The sequence below is a fragment of the Mauremys mutica genome, chromosome 1 (assembly GCF_020497125.1).
Source record: "Mauremys mutica isolate MM-2020 ecotype Southern chromosome 1, ASM2049712v1, whole genome shotgun sequence".
Classification (NCBI taxonomy): Eukaryota; Metazoa; Chordata; order Testudines; family Geoemydidae; genus Mauremys; species Mauremys mutica.
The window spans coordinates 208,689,389-208,695,388 of record NC_059072.1 but is presented as its reverse complement, the minus strand read 5'-3'; the positions used below and the strand labels follow the sequence as shown (position 1 = coordinate 208,695,388).

General features: G+C 43.4%; 1 long non-coding RNA gene across 1 annotated transcript in view; it reads right to left on the bottom strand.

The window, feature by feature from the left end:
* Nucleotides 1-1,230: 1,230 nt before the first annotated feature.
* Nucleotides 1,231-6,000, bottom strand: part of LOC123352539 — a 120,539-nt gene continuing 115,769 nt past the window's right edge. The window contains exon 3 of the long non-coding RNA XR_006574208.1: nt 1,231-1,335. This is a non-coding gene — a long non-coding RNA (uncharacterized LOC123352539). The remainder of the gene's footprint in view (nt 1,336-6,000) is intronic.

Genomic DNA, 6,000 nt, shown 5'->3' with positions numbered 1-6,000 from the left:
GATAAACAACTAACTCTCACTTCAACTTTTCAATCAGAAAATAAAAATTGTCAGAGAATCAAAGTCCTCAGCAGCACTGAAGGGGAGGAAAATCAAAATCAGAAGAGCAGTTCAGGAAGATAGAGTTCTCCCCACACTCTTAACCAGTGATGAGCTGCCAAAATCTTAACAACCGGTTCCCTATAAAAAGTTCTGATATGGGGGGGAAGCAGGGGAGGGGCCAGGGCGGGGGGAGACATACTCGTGGGGCCGGGGTCCCATGCAGGGCCTGGGGAAAATTGCCGCCCCCAGCGGCCCTGGAGCTTGCAGCCCCCCCCCCGCACCCCTTACCTTGCCTGCAGCTCAAAGCAGCAGGATGACTCAGGAACTCAGCTGAGCTGCCCAGCTGGTGCTGGCGGCTGGCCACGCTGCAGCTGGGGGAAAATGGGGAAGGGGCCGGGGGAACCTCAGCCTCCCTAGCTGGGAATCCTGCGAGCAACAGGATGGTCCGGCCCGTGGACCGGAGTTCTTTGCCCACCCCCTGGCCCTTTAACAACCGGTTCTCCATGGAGGTCTAATTTTAGCAACTGGTTCTTGGGAACTGGTGGGAACCAGCTCCAGCTCACCACTGCTCTTAACACGATATCCACGTCAGATATTATCTCCTTTTCTTAACTTAACAACAAAACAAATCCCAGTCTGTGCTTTTTCCTGAGAATAGTTGTTTCTAGGACTTTTCCCCTGCAGGACATCTGTCATTGCTACTAGTTCTTTGGGCCTCAAAGAGCAGACAAATGTTTTTATATTTCTGGATTGGAACTACCCGGTCTACTAGTTTTCAGGGATGAGTCAGACGAGTTCCAAATCTCTATGCAGGACCTTAAAACCTCACCCGCTATTGCAGGCAAATACATACTACACTAGAGGGAGGAAAGTCCTGACCAATGCAGTTGAGGAAGGGAAAGAGCATTATGAAATGGCCATTAGAAATGCTAGAAAGATCAGCTATTGATGTACTTATTTAGATTTTTCTTCAAGACTTTGCTGAGGCCACACTCTTAAACCCAAATATTTTGAAACACGCAGCAGTATAATTATTTTCACTTACTGGAATGCTTTAACCAACCACAATCCAAAATTTTAAAGTCCTTTTAAAAATTAAGTCTTTATTAAGATTTTCAGTAACATAGCAGGATAAATTTAGACCAGGTTTCTTCCAGTTTCATCCAGGGGAAACCAAGTGCTAGCTCTCCAGGGGCAAGTGATGTGTTGCTAATATTTTAAATCAAGGGGCTCCCACAGAAATGTTCTCCTTCAGCCTGTAATAAATCTGGGTTCCAGGAGTATGTGCAGTCACTGCAGGACAGGTGAGAAAAATGGGAACTGTTAATGTTTTCCCATTTAAACAAAAGTGCTTTTTCATAATCTTATTTGAAAGAAGCAATATCACTTTTTCCTTTCGTTAATGTTAACTTTGCAGGAAAACAAATGTCCCCACTGAGCATTATCAGCAACAAAGGCCAACCAGTCTATATTCAAAAATATATATATGACAGGTTATACAAATCTGCCTTCACTTACAGTATGTGAAGGCATATATATATATATATATACACAGAGAGAGAGAGAGAGAGAGAGAGAGAGAGAGAGATATTTCTCAGAAGTTTGTCCTTCGTTAGATATAAAGCTAGGAAATTTAAAGTAGATATTTTTATGTCATACTTTGCAATTGCTCATAAACTGCAGGTACATTTACTGTAAAAGTAGCATTGCCACATTGTTACTGGCTGCGTGTAATCCAAATATTTCTCTATCATTAATATTTTGAAATAATCACATAAGGAAGACATTTGCAATACTTTAAATATCTAAATGCTAACATATTGAAGCTGTAGCTAAGCTAAGCCATTTGTTATTGTTTTATCAAAGTGTAATATTACTAGTTTCTTTACGTCAGATAAGTTTACAAAGTCGTTTTCATACAATACTTTAATCCCAGATGTTATCCACATCTTTTACACATTCTCTTCTCCCTATTAGTCACTAGGCATGTTGGATATTTTTGTGGTTCTAATAAATATGCTTAGAAATCAGATTTTATTTCAGCTCTGGAACTTTAGATTTTTTTTTTCAATTGTAATAGACTATTATTTGGACTTGATAAAGTGTTGTGTTTATTTTTTAGAGAAATGAAACAGTGTACAAATCCTAGAACACATGATGTAATGTACATCAGGTATGCAGTGTTATTACACACTGAGGGCTAGATTCTAATATGCCTACTCATGTTGAACAGTATCTTACTTCACAAGTAAATCCTTTGGAATCAAAGGGGCTTCCCAAGGAATAAAGTACTATTCAATTAGAATAAGAATATCAGAATCCACTTCTAAGGAAATAAGGCAGTGCTTACCAAAATATTTGTAGTGTATATCAGGAGATTCAAAAAACAGCTTTCAGCCTATTTTAATTTATCATTTTTTTTAGTGTTTCCCCTTCTGACTGGAAAAAACCACAGCTTTTCAATCAATTTCTGTTGAGTTTCAGTCCAATGTGTTGCAATAAAACAGCATTGATCAAGGACTACAATGATTCTCATCTTCCTCTGTGTTTCTGACATCCCTACAATTTCATTTTTAGTGGATCTTTCTTTGATTCCCATGGTGATAAGCTGTTATGCACTTTGGAATACCTGACAGAACTGAAGCAAAGCAAACCTAAAGGGCCTGATTCACCATTCCATTATCATCCCAGATTTATGCTGGCATAAACCTGGCCTCATGTAGTGCTGAATCAGGCCCATAATATCCATATTCTCAATATCCGAGAGCACACAGGTACAATGAAATTAATTTTATATCTAATCCATGGTCTTGGTTCTCCATTCTCTTGCACTTTGTCTCCTCAGTTACACCTGTACAAAGCTGAATGTAAAGTGCCAATGTTGTGATTTGATAGCATTTTTCGCCTACTTTACAGAGCTATAAATGACGGAAATGGGGAATCAGGCCCCATAGGTTTACCTCTATCACTATTGTCATCCAGACAGGGATCAATGTGACTCTGACCCTTGGCGTTATTTCATTCATTCATTCATTATCTCTCTGGCAATATACTGGATACCATGTTTTTAGGTATCACTGCTACGTGAAGGTTACTCAAACACAGCGGTAAAATTATGCAGTCTATATTCTGTTTTTTTGCCTCATTCCTTACTTAAACATAATTCTCCTGGAAGTCAATGGAGTTTTACCTCTGTAAAAATAAATAGTCCAAGATTTGGCCTTATGTTTTCATTCTGTTGGATGCTATAAACTATTAAAAATCGTAATGCATGAAGTACACTTTCTGTATTGTTAATTTGTTTGACAAACCCCCAAAATTAGACTATGCATTGCTTAACTTCAGTTCAGATGTGGCTTCTTGATCCCAAACTTAGTTTAATTTATTGTGGGTACTAGTATCTCAACTCCTTTGGAAGGAACTCAAATTTACTTTCTTTGTACAGAATTCAGAGTCATGGTTGTCATTTGTCAACTATATCTGTTCATTATTTAAAAAAAAATCATACTAACACCAGCAGAGTGTTAGGCAATGTTTAAACCTGCATAGAGTTCAGTGGCAAAATATTTCAGATTCTAAACATTTAGATTTCAGAAAACTAGGACCAGGTTCTACAGAGAGGCAGAGACAATCCAAAACCCCACAAGCAATTATGTAGAGGTTGCTCTGGTCTCAGTTTTTGTATGCACACATGCAGCCTCACCTTTAGGGCACCCCCTTGTGCCTGGTCATGGCTTTGTTAGGGAATTTTGACTCTCATACAGTCCTGGTGGCCACTTCCTTGGAGGGCAGTCCCAGCTAATGTCATCTCTCAACTCCCTCTCTGGATTTTCACTGGCTCAGGCTTCCATCCAAGTCATGTAACTGTTCATTCCCCTTCCAGGGTAATGAAAGGTCCAACTGAAAGTCCAGATCAAATGCCCAAACCAGTAATTTTTCTGACCTGCTCAGGCTCCACTGAAGTCCTCTGCCTCTTGCTGCTTCTCCTGGCCCCTGCAGAGCTTCTCTTAGGCCTGGTCTACACTAGGACTTTAAATCGAATTTAGCAGCGTTAATTCGAACTAACCGCTCAACCGTCCACACCAGGAAGCCATTTAATTCGAACTAGAGGGCTCTTTAGTTCGAATTCGGTACTCCACCCCGACAGGTGGAGTAACGCTAAATTCGACATGGCTAGCTCGAATTAGGCTAGGTGTGGATGCAAATCGAACTTAGTAGCTCCGGGAGCTATCCCACAGTGCACCACTCTGTTGACGCTCTGGACAGCGGTCCGAGCTTGGATTCTCTGACCAGCCACATAGGAAATGACCCAGGAAAATTTGAATTCCTTTTATTGTCTGGGCACTTTGAATCTGACGTCCTGGCTGCATCAACGATGCAGAGCTCTCCAGCAGAGGAGTCCGGCCAATCCAAGAATAGAAAGAGGTCCCCAGCATGGACAGACCGGGAAGTCCTGGATCTGATCGGTGTGTGGGGCGAGGAGTCTGTGCTGTCGGAGCTGCGCTCCAACAAGCGGAATGCAAAGACCTTCGAGAAGGTCTCCAAAGCAATGATAGAGAAAGGATACAGCCGGGATGCAATGCAGTGCCGCGTGAAAATCAAGGACCTGAGACCAGGCTACCAAAAGTCAGAGCGGCAAACGGACGCTCCGGAGCCCAGCCCCAGACATGCCGCTTCTACGAGGCACTGCATGCCATTCTAGGTGGGTCTGCCACCACTGCCCCACCAGTGACCGTGGACTCAGTGGATGGCATAGTGAACCTGGACAGTTCCTCCTCGATGTTCGCTGATGGGGAAGATGAGGAAGGGTCTGTGGAGGACGGCGCAGGCGACAGCGAACACAATACCGCTTTCCCTGACAGCCAGGATCTCTTCATCACCCTCACAGAGATCCCCTACCAACCCTCCCCGGCCGTTAACCCAGACTCTGAATCAGGGGAAGGATCAGGCGGTAAGTGCTATAAACATGTAAACATTTATTTTTTATAAAACAGGTATAAAAAAATAGAAATACTATATATAAAATTTTCAATGAAAAACTATATGAAAAGTAGGTCCACACATATAGGGATTGAACAATAATCCTCCAGGGACAATTCAACAAAGGTCTCATAGAGGTCCTCGAAAAGCCTCCGCAGGAGGTTCCTGGGGAGACGTGCCTTGTTGGGTGCTCCGTGGAAGCACACTCTTCCGGACATCCTTATGTACATGGGAATCATCGCCTCCACAAGCATGGCCGCATATGGTCCTGGTCTCTGCAGGGCTTCCCTTAGCATCCGCTCTTTGTGACTCCGAGGGACCCGCCTCAGGGTGATCTCGTTCATGAAATGCTGCATCTAATTAGGGCAATTAGTGTATTGTTACTGTTGTGAATGGTTGACTTTTACTTTGCATAACAATGACCCTCGCTTAACAGCCACGTGTTGTAGGCCACATAGGAAAAGCATACATTGATCTTTCCCGTGCACTGGCGGGAGTGGCTGGAAAAGGGTCAGAGTATATGATTTCCAGATTGCCTTTAGCGGGAGGGCACAGCTATCCATTAACTGATAAGCAGAATGTACTGTAAGGCTTACCAGGACTGTCTGCTAGACGGATTCAGCTGTCTCTCCCCACTTGTCCGCTCTCCTGTGCAATGCCGCAGCCAATGAGAGCGTATTCCGAAATCTCGAACTTGTCCTGAGATCTCGTGAGACTTGTTGCCCTGTATGGTCTTGTTCAGAGAAACTGACTAGACTGTGTTCACTGTTCGCAAACATGTATCTGTTCAAGGAAATCACTTACTTTTCCCATCACACAGCTTCGGCTCTTTCCCGGACTGCCCCGGCATCCCCCTCGCAGAGGCTGGCGCAGATTAGGCGGCGAAAGAAAAAGACTAGGGACGAGATGTTCGCGGAACTGATGGCCTGCTCCAGAGCCGAGGCGGCAGAGCAGAGACAGTGGAGGGAGACCCTATGT